Raw genomic sequence first — 9814 nt, 5'->3', positions numbered from 1 at the left:
GACCGCTCTGACGGGTGAGGGCATTCACAGCCGACCGCTCAGACGGGTGAGGGCATTCACAGCCGACCGCTCTGACGGGTGAGGGCATTCACAGCCGACCGCTCAGACGGGTGAGGGCATTCACAGCCGACCGCTCTGACGGGTGAGGGCATTCACAGCCGACCGCTCTGACGGGTGAGGGCATTCACAGCCGACCGCTCTGACGGGTGAGGGCATTCACAGCCGACCGCTCAGACGGGTGAGGGCATTCACAGCCGACCGCTCTGACGGGTGAGGGCATTCACAGCCGACCGCTCTGACGGGTGAGAGCATTCACAGCCGACCGCTCTGACGGGTGAGGGCATTCACAGCCGACCGCTCAGACGGGTGAGGGCATTCACAGCCGACCGCTCTGACGGGTGAGGGCATTCACAGCCGACCGCTCTGACGGGTGAGGGCATTCACAGCCGACCGCTCTGACGGGTGAGGGCATTCACAGCCGACCGCTCTGACGGGTGAGGGCATTCACAGCCGACCGCTCAGACGGGTGAGGGCATTCACACCCGACCGCTCTGACGGGTGAGGGCATTCACAGCCGACCGCTCTGACGGGTGAGGGCATTCACAGCCGACCGCTCTGACGGGTGAGGGCATACCAGCCAACCGTTTTTATATGGTCCTTCATTCAGCTGGATTTAAAGATCAATAATTTTTACACTCTGTGTCCCCATCTAGACAGTCAGTCAGTTTGGTTGCTCCAGTCTCAGTGTCCCCATCTAGACAGTCAGTCAGTTTGGTTGCTCCAGTCTCAGTGTCCCCATCTAGACAGTCAGTCAGTTTGGTTGTTCCAGTCTCAGTGTCCCCATCTAGACAGTCAGTCAGTTTGGTTGTTCCAGTCTCAGTGTCCCCATCTAGACAGTCAGTCAGTTTGGTTGTTCCAGTCTCAGTGTCCCCATCTAGACAGTCAGTCAGTTTGGTTGCTCCAGTCTCAGTGTCCCCATCTAGACAGTCAGTCAGTTTGGTTGTTCCAGTCTCAGTGTCCCCATCTAGACAGTCAGTCAGTTTGGTTGCTCCAGTCTCAGTGTCCCCATCTAGACAGTCAGTCAGTTTGGTTGCTCCAGTCTCAGTGTCCCCATCTACAGTCGTGGTCAAAAGGTTTGAGAATGACACAAATACTAATTTTCACAAAGTCTGCTGCCTCAGTTTTGATGATGGCAATTTTTAATTTGTATTTTAATTTTTTATATTTTTTTTGGGGGGGGGTGGATCAGCTTAATATTGCAGATAGATTGTATCTTCTATCAATGTAATTGTCTGCATCACTTCCAATCCCCCATGTTTTTTTATATATATACTCCCCTTTATTACTTTTCAACCCCGCCATCCTTTCCCTACTTGGAGTAAATTAGTGAACAACAATGCCCAGGCCTCTACTTCCGGTCTATACTTACTATCTACACCTTATGGACAGAGTTAATTTTACAATAATTCTATTATCTATATATATATATATATATATATATATATATATATATATATTTATTTATTTTTTTGCTTCTGAACTTCTTCTACTCTCAACCTCTCCGATCATTTTCATGATGTCCATCCGGTTTGCTTCTATATGCCATATCTTTCTAACTGTGCTCTTTCCCAAAAGCTCCCAACATACAACCTATATACTTATTATGGACACAGTATGCTTACATTATTAGCTATCTTTGTTATTATTTGTTTGTATTTGTTATTAGTCCCATCCTTCAACTCTATTCAATACCTCCCTTCTATCTCTTAACACCATCCATATAGGATTTCTATTTGCCATATATATTTCAACCGTACTGTGATGTTTTACAAAAGTTCTGAACCTTTCTATTCTCAATGATGGCAATTTGCACATACTCCAGAATGTCATGAAGAGTGATCTGATGAATTGCAATTAATTGCAAAGTCCCTCTTTGCCATGAAAATGAACTTAATCCCCAAAAAACATTTCAATTTCAGCCCTGTCACAAAAGGACCAGCTGCCATCATGTCAGTGATTCTCTCGTTAACACAGGTGAGAGTGTTGACGAGGACAAGGCTGGAGATCACTCTGTCATGCTGATTGAGTTAGAATAACAGACTGGAAGCTTTAAAAGGAGGGCGGTGCTTTAAATCATTGTTCTTCCTCTGTTAACCATGGTTACCTGCAAGGAAACACGTGCCGTCATCATTGCTTTGCACAAAAAAGGCTTCACAGGCAATGTTGCTGCTAGTAAGATTGCACCGAAATCAAACAATTATCGGATCATCAAGAACTTCAAGGAGAGAGGTTCAATTGTTGTGAAGATGGCGTCAGGGCGCCCAATAAAGTCCAGCAAGCGCCAGGACCGTCTCCTAAAGTTGATTCAGCTGTGGGATCGGGGCACCACTGGTGCAGAGCTTGCTCAGGAATGGCAGTAGGCGTGAGTGCATCTGCACGCACAGTGAGGCGAAGACTTTTGGAAGATGGCCTGGTGTCAAGAAGGGCAGCAAAGAAGAAACTTCTCTTCAGAAAAAACATCAGGGACAGACTGATATTCTGCAAAAGGTACAGGGATTGGACTGCTGAGGACTGGGGTAAAGGCATTTTCTCTGATGAATCCCCTTTCCGATTGTTTGGGGCATCCGGAAAACACCTTGTCCGGAGAAGACAATGTGAGCGCTACCATCAGTCCTGTGTCATGCCAACAGTAAAGCATCCTGAGACCATTCATGTGTGGGGTTGCTTCTCAGCCAAGGGAGTGGGCTCACTCACAATTTTGCCTAAGAACACAGCCATGAATAAAGAATGGTACCAACACATCCTCCGAGAGCAACTTCTCCCAACCATCCAAGAACAGTTTGGTGACGACCAATACCTTTTCCAGCATGATGGAGCACCTTGCCATAAGGAAAAAGTGATAACTAAGTGGCTCGGGGAACAAAACATCGACATTTTGGGTCCATGGCCAGGAAACTCCCCAGACCTTAATATCATTGAGACCGATCCTCAAGAGGCGGGTGGACAAACAAAAACCCACAAATTCTGACAAACTCCAGGCATTGATTATGCAAGAATGGGCTGCCATCAGTCAGGATGTGGCCCAGAAGTTAATTGACAGCATGCCAGGGCGGATTGCAGGGGTCTTGAAAAAGAACACTGCAAATATTGACTCTTTGCATAAACTTAATGTAATTGTCAATAAAAGCCTTTGACACTTATGGAATGCTTGTAATTATACTTCAGTCTACCATAGTAACATCTGACAAAATTATCTCATAACACTGAAGCAGCGAACTTTGTGAAGACCAATACTTGTGTCATTCTCAAAACTTTTGACCACGACTGTAGACAGTCTGTCAGTTTGGGTTTGTTCCAGTCTGTGTCCCCATCTAGACAGTCAGTCAGTTTGGTTGTTCCAGTCTCAGTGTCCCCATCTAGACAGTCAGTCAGTTTGGTTGTTCCAGTCTCAGTGGCCCCATCTAGTCAGTCAGTCAGTTTGGTTGTTCCAGTCTCAGTGTCCCCATCTAGACAGTCAGTCAGTTTGGTTCCGTCTCAGTGTCCCCATCTAGACAGTCAGTCAGTTTGGTTGTTCCAGTCTCAGTGTCCCCATCTAGACAGCCTGTCAGTTTGGTTGTTACAGTCTCAGTGTCCCCATCTAGACAGTCAGTCAGTTTGGTTGTTCCAGTCTCAGTGGCCCCATCTAGACAGTCAGTCAGTTTGGTTGTTCCAGTCTCAGTGGCCCCATCTAGACAGTCAGTCAGTTTGGTTGTTCCATTCTCAGTGTCCCCATCTAGACAGTCTGTCAGTTTGGTTGTTCCAGTCTCAGTGGCCCCAAGTTAACAAACAGATCACCGACCATTTCTAATCACACCGTACCTTCTCCGCTATGCAATCCGGTTTCCGAGCTGGTCATGGGTGCACCTCAGCCACGCTCAAGGTCCTAAATGATATTATAACCGTGATCGATAATAGACAGTACTGTGCAGCCGTCTTCATCGACCTGGCCAAGGCTTTCGACTCTGTCAATAACCGCATTCTTATTGGCAGACTAAATAGCCTTGGTTTCTCAAATGACTGCCTCGCCTGGTTCACCAACTACTTCTCAGATAGAGTTCAATGTGTCAAATCGTAGGGCCTGTTGTCTGGACCTATGGCAGTCTCTATGGGGGTGCCACAGGGTTCAATTCTCGGGCTGACTCTTTTCTCTGTGTATATCAATGATGTCGCTCTTGCTGCTGGTGACTCTCAGATCCACCTCTATGCAGATGACACCATTTTGTATACATCTGGCCCTTCATTGGACACTGTGTTAACAAACCTCCAAACAAGCTTCAATGCCATACAACACTCCTTCCGTAGCCTCCAACTGCTCTTAAACACTAGTAAAACTAAATGCATGCTCTTCAATCGAACGCTGCTGGCACCCGCCCACCCGAGTAGAATCACTACTCGCGACGGGTCTGACCTAGAGTATGTGGACAACTACAAATACCTAGGTGTCTGGTTAGACTGTAAACTCTCCTTCCAGACTCACATTAAGCATCTCCAATCCAAAGTTAAATCTAGAATCGGCTTCCTATTTCACAACAAAGCCTCCTTCACTCATTCTGCCAAACATGCCCTCGTAAAACTGACTATCCTACCGATCCTTGACTTCGGCAATGTCATTTACAAAATAGCCTCCAACACTCTACTCAGCAAATTGGATGTAGTCTATCACAGTGCCATCCGTTTTTGTCACCAAAGCCCCATATACTACCCACCACTATGACCTGTACGCTCTTGTTGGCTGGTCCTCACTACATATTCATCGCCAAACCCACTGGCTCCAGGCCATCTATAAATCAATGCTAGGCAAATCCCCGCCTTATCTTAGCTCATTGGTCACCATAGCAACACCCACCCGTAGTATGCGCTCCAGCAGGTATATCTCACTGGTCATCCCCAAAGCCAACACCTCCTTTGGCCGCCATTCCCTCCAGTTCTCTGCTGCCAATGACTGGAACGAACTGCAAAAATCTCTGAAGCTGGAGACTCTTATCTCCCTCACTAACTTTAAGCATCAGCTGTCAGAGTGTCACACCCTGGCTCTGGGACTCTATATGTTGAGCCAGGGTGTGTTCATTCTATGTGTTCTGTTTCTATGTTGGGTGTTCTAGGTTGTGTATTCTATGTTTGCCTGAGTGACTCCCAATCAGAGGCAACGAGTGTCAGCTGTTGGCTGGTTGTCTCTGATTGGGAGCCATATTTATACTGTCTGTTTTCCCTTGGTGTTTGTTGGGTTTTTGTTCCGTGTTCGGTCATTGTCACCGTGGACTTCACGAGTCGTTTCTTGTTTTGTATTTTGTTTGACACTTTAACTAATTAAAGTATGTTCGTTCAACACGCTGCGCATTGGTCTACTTCTCTCCCTGACGATCGTCACAGAAAAACCCACCATACCAGGACCAAGCAGCGTGTCCAGGAGCAGGCAGACTGGACATGGGAGGAAGCGCCAGGAAAGGAGATGGAGAGGCTGGTGATGGCCCAGGTGGGCAAATCGTGGTCCTGGGAGGACATGCTCGGGGGCAAAGGGCCATGGGCAAGGATTAAGGCCCTGGCGAGAGAGGAGCAGCGGCGTCAGCAGTGTCATCGTCGGAAGGACGAGAGGCAACCCCAAAAAAAATTTAGGGGGGGCACACTGCATGGGCGGCTGGGCAGCAGGAGGCTGCCACAGGGCGATTTGGAGAGGAGGCCACCGGGTTTGGGGGGCCAGAAGGCAGGTTGGCGGAGCCTGGAAGGAGAGCAGAACCAACGTCCCGTACTCAGGCATGGCAGCATGGGACGGGGCAGGTTCCGCGGTATGCGGAGCGGCGTTCTGTGCCACGAGTGGTCCGGCATAGTCCTGTACGTCCTGTGCGAGCGCCCCGCACGTGTCGTGCGAAGGCGGGTATGCAGCCAGGACGGAGTGTGCCGGCTCAACGCTCGTGGTCTCCAATGCCTCTCCGCGGTCCCGGATATCCTGCTCCAGTGTCACGTGCTGTTATGCCAGTACGGGTACACAGCCCTGTACGTCCTGTGCGGATGCCTCACACAGAGTGTGTGAGGGTAGGCATTCAGCCAGGACGGGTTGTGGCCGCTCTTCACTCCAGGTCTCCTATCCGTCTCCACAGCCCGGTTCGGCCTGTCCCTGCTCCACGCCCCAAGCCTACGGTGTGCGTCGCCAGCCCAGTCCGGCCTGTCCCTGCTCCACGCACCAAGCCTACGGTGTGCGTCGCCAGCCCAGTCCGGCCAGTCCCTGCTCCACGCACCAAGCCTACGGTGTGCGTCGCCAGCCCGGTCCGGCCTGTCCCTGCTCCACGCACCAAGCCTATGGGGTGCGTCGCCAGCCCGGCCCGGCCTGTTCCTGCCACTCGCACCAAGTATACGGTGCGCGTTGCCAGCCCGGCCCGGCCTGTTCCTGCCACTCGCACCAAGTATACGGTGCGCGTCGCCAGCCCGGCCCGGCCTGTTCCTGCCACTCGCACCAAGTATACGGTGCGCGTCGCCAGCCCGGCCCGGCCTGTTCCTGCCACTCGCACCAAGTATACGGTGCGCGTCGCCAGCCCGGCCCGGCCTGTTCCTGCCACTCGCACCAAGCCTACGGTGCGCGTCACCGGCCCGGCCTGTTCCTGCCACTCGCACCAAGCCAGGGGTGCGAGTCGCCAGCCCGGCCCGGCCTGTTCCTGCCACTCGCACCAAGCCAGGGGTGCGAGTCGTCAGCCTGGTCCAGCCCGTTCCTGCTACTCGCACCAAGCCAGGGGTGCGAATCGTCAGCCTGGTCCAGCCCGTTCCTGCTACTCGCACCAAGCCAGGGGTGCGAGTCGTCAGTCCGGTGAGGTCCGTTCCTGCTACTCGCACCAAGCCAGGGGTGCGAGTCGTCAGTCCGATGAGGCCCGTTCCGTCTCCACGCACCAAGCCAGGGGTGCGTATCGTCAGCCCGGTCCGGCCCGTTGCTGCTCCACGCACCAAGCCAGGGGTGCGCATCGTCAGCCCGGTCCGGTCCGTTCCTGCCTCACGCACCAAGCCAGGGGTGCGCGTCGTCAGTCCAGCACAACCCGTGCCTGGGTCATCGGTGCCAAATCAGGTACCGCTCAACTGCTCCACAACGGAGCTGAAGCTAGCCGTTCCTGCTACGTTCAGGTCAGCTCCAGCCAGCGGGGCCAGACCGGACCAGGGGCGCTATGGGGGGATTATTGGAGGGTGGTGGGCAAGGCCGGAGCCAGAACCGCCGCCGAGGAGGTATGCCCACCCAGCCCTCCCCTGTTTTGCTCTTGTTGAGGCGCGGTCGCAGTCCGCGCCTTTGGGGGGGGTACTGTCACACCCTGGCTCTGGGACTCTATATGTTGAGCCAGGGTGTGTTCATTCTATGTGTTCTGTTTCTATGTTGGGTGTTCTAGGTTGTGTATTCTATGTTTGCCTGAGTGACTCCCAATCAGAGGCAACGAGTGTCAGCTGTTGGCTGGTTGTCTCTGATTGGGAGCCATATTTATACTGTCTGTTTTCCCTTGGTGTTTGTTGGGTTTTTGTTCCGTGTTCGGTCATTGTCACCGTGGACTTCACGAGTCGTTTCTTGTTTTGTATTTTGTTTGACACTTTAACTAATTAAAGTATGTTCGTTCAACACGCTGCGCATTGGTCTACTTCTCTCCCTGACGATCGTGACACAGAGCACCTTACCGATCACTGCACCTGTACACAGCCCATCTGAAATTAGCCCACCCAACTACCTCATCTCCATATTGTTATTTATTTTGCTCATTTGCACCCCAGTATCTCTATTTGCACATCATCTCTTGCACATCTATCATTCCAGTGTTAATACTAATTGTAATTATTTTGCACTATGGCCTATGTATTGCCTTACCTCCATAACTTGCTACATTTGCACACACTGTATATATATTTTCTGTTGTATTTTTGACTTTATGTTTTGTTTTACCCCATATGTAACTCTGTGTTGTTGTTTTTATCGCACTGCTTTGCTTTATAATAATAATAATAATAATATGCCATTTAGCAGACGCTTTTATCCAAAGCGACTTACAGTCATGCGTGCATACATTTTTGTGTATCTTGGCCAGTTCGCAGTTGTAAATGAGAACTTGTTCTCAACTGGCTTACCTGGTTAAATAAAGGTTAAATAAATAACAAATAAATAGAAAATCTAGACAGTCTATCAGTTTGGTTGTTCCAGTCAGTCAATTTGGTTGCTCCAGTCTCCCTTTTGTCCTCACATATATTGGTTTCATCAGCATAAAGTTGAGGTCCAAAATCTTTGGATTAGTGTGGAAGCATGTATATTATAAAGAACTGCCAGGCCATCAATAAGAATGTCTTCTTAATTGACCCTGCCTGGTAAAATAAAGGTAAAATAAACAATCTAATAAAATAAAGGGCAGGTTGTAAGTTGGTCTGTAATTGTTTAGGGTGTTGGGGTCCAGTCCAGGTGTTTTCAAGGTTGGTTTAATGGTTGTTTAGGGTGTTGGGGTCCAGTCCAGGTGTTTTCAAGGTTGGTTTAATGGTTGTTTAGGGTGTTGGGGTCCAGTCCAGGTGTTTTCAAGGTTGGTTTAATGGTTGTTTAGGGTGTTGGGGTCCAGTCCAGGTGTTTTCAAGGTTGGTTTAATGGTTGTTTAGGGTGTTGGGGTCCAGTCCAGGTGTTTTCAAGGTTGGTTTGACCTCATACTTTTTACAATTTCAGAGACCGATGTTGGGGTTGTCAATATAAATGAGGTGAAACTGCAGTTGGGAGTGTAGAGGGGTAGATTGTACAGTGAAGTACAGTGAGGGAAAAAAGTATTTGATCCCTTGCTGATTTTGTACGTTTGCCCACTGACAAAGAAATGATCAGTCTATCATTTTAATGGTAGGTTTATTTTGTACAGTGAAGTAGATGCTCTTGATTTTGGATTTATGTATTAGAAGCATTTAAGAACTTACATTGTTCAATGAAGGGGGTAAAGGAGGAGTTATCTTGGGGTTAAACATGTTTATTTACAATGGAAATGAGATTGGTATACAGTGCATTCAGAAAGTATTCAGACCCCTTGACTTTTTCCACATTTTGTTACGTTACAGCCTTATTCTAAAATGGATTCAATGTTTTTTTCCCCCTCATCAATCTACACACAATACCCCATAATGACAAAGGAAAAACAGGTTTTTAGAACTTTTTGCAAATGTCTTAAATTAAAAACTGAAATATCACATTTACATAAGCATTCAGACCCTTTACTCAGTACTTTGTTGAAGCACCTTTGGCAGCGATTACAGCCTTGAATCTTCTTGGGTATGATGCTACAAGCTAGGCACACCTGTATTTGGGGAGTTTCTCCCATTCCTCTCTGCAGATCCTCTCAAGCTCTGTCAGGTTGGATGGGGAGCGTCGCTGCACAGTTATTTTCAGGTCACTCCAGAGATGTTCGATTGGGTTCAAGTCCGGGCTCTGGCTGGGCCATTCAAGGACATTCAGAGACTTGTCCCGATGCCACTCCCGCGTTGTCTTGGCTGTGTGCTTAGGGTTGTTGTCCTGTTGGAAGGTGAACCTTCGCCCCAGTCAGAGGTCCTGAGCACTCTGGAGCAGGATTTCATCAAGGATCTCTCTGTACTTTGATCTGTTCATCTTTCCCTCGATCCTGACTAGTCTCCCAGTCCCTGTTGCTGATACCTCTAGTAAGAGTCTTGGTGCTTACAAACTTCTTCCATTTAAGAATGATGGAGGCCATTTTTTGGTACCCTTCCCCAGGTCTGTGCCTCTACACAATCCTGTCTCGGAGCTCTACAGACAATTCCTTCGACCTCATGGCTTGGTTTT

Source organism: Coregonus lavaretus (assembly GCF_964263955.1).
Source record: "Coregonus lavaretus genome assembly, contig: HAP1_SCAFFOLD_102, whole genome shotgun sequence".
NCBI classification, from domain to species: domain Eukaryota; kingdom Metazoa; phylum Chordata; class Actinopteri; order Salmoniformes; family Salmonidae; genus Coregonus; species Coregonus lavaretus.
The sequence above is the reverse complement of the archived record's forward strand: the minus strand, read 5'-3'. Positions refer to the sequence as shown.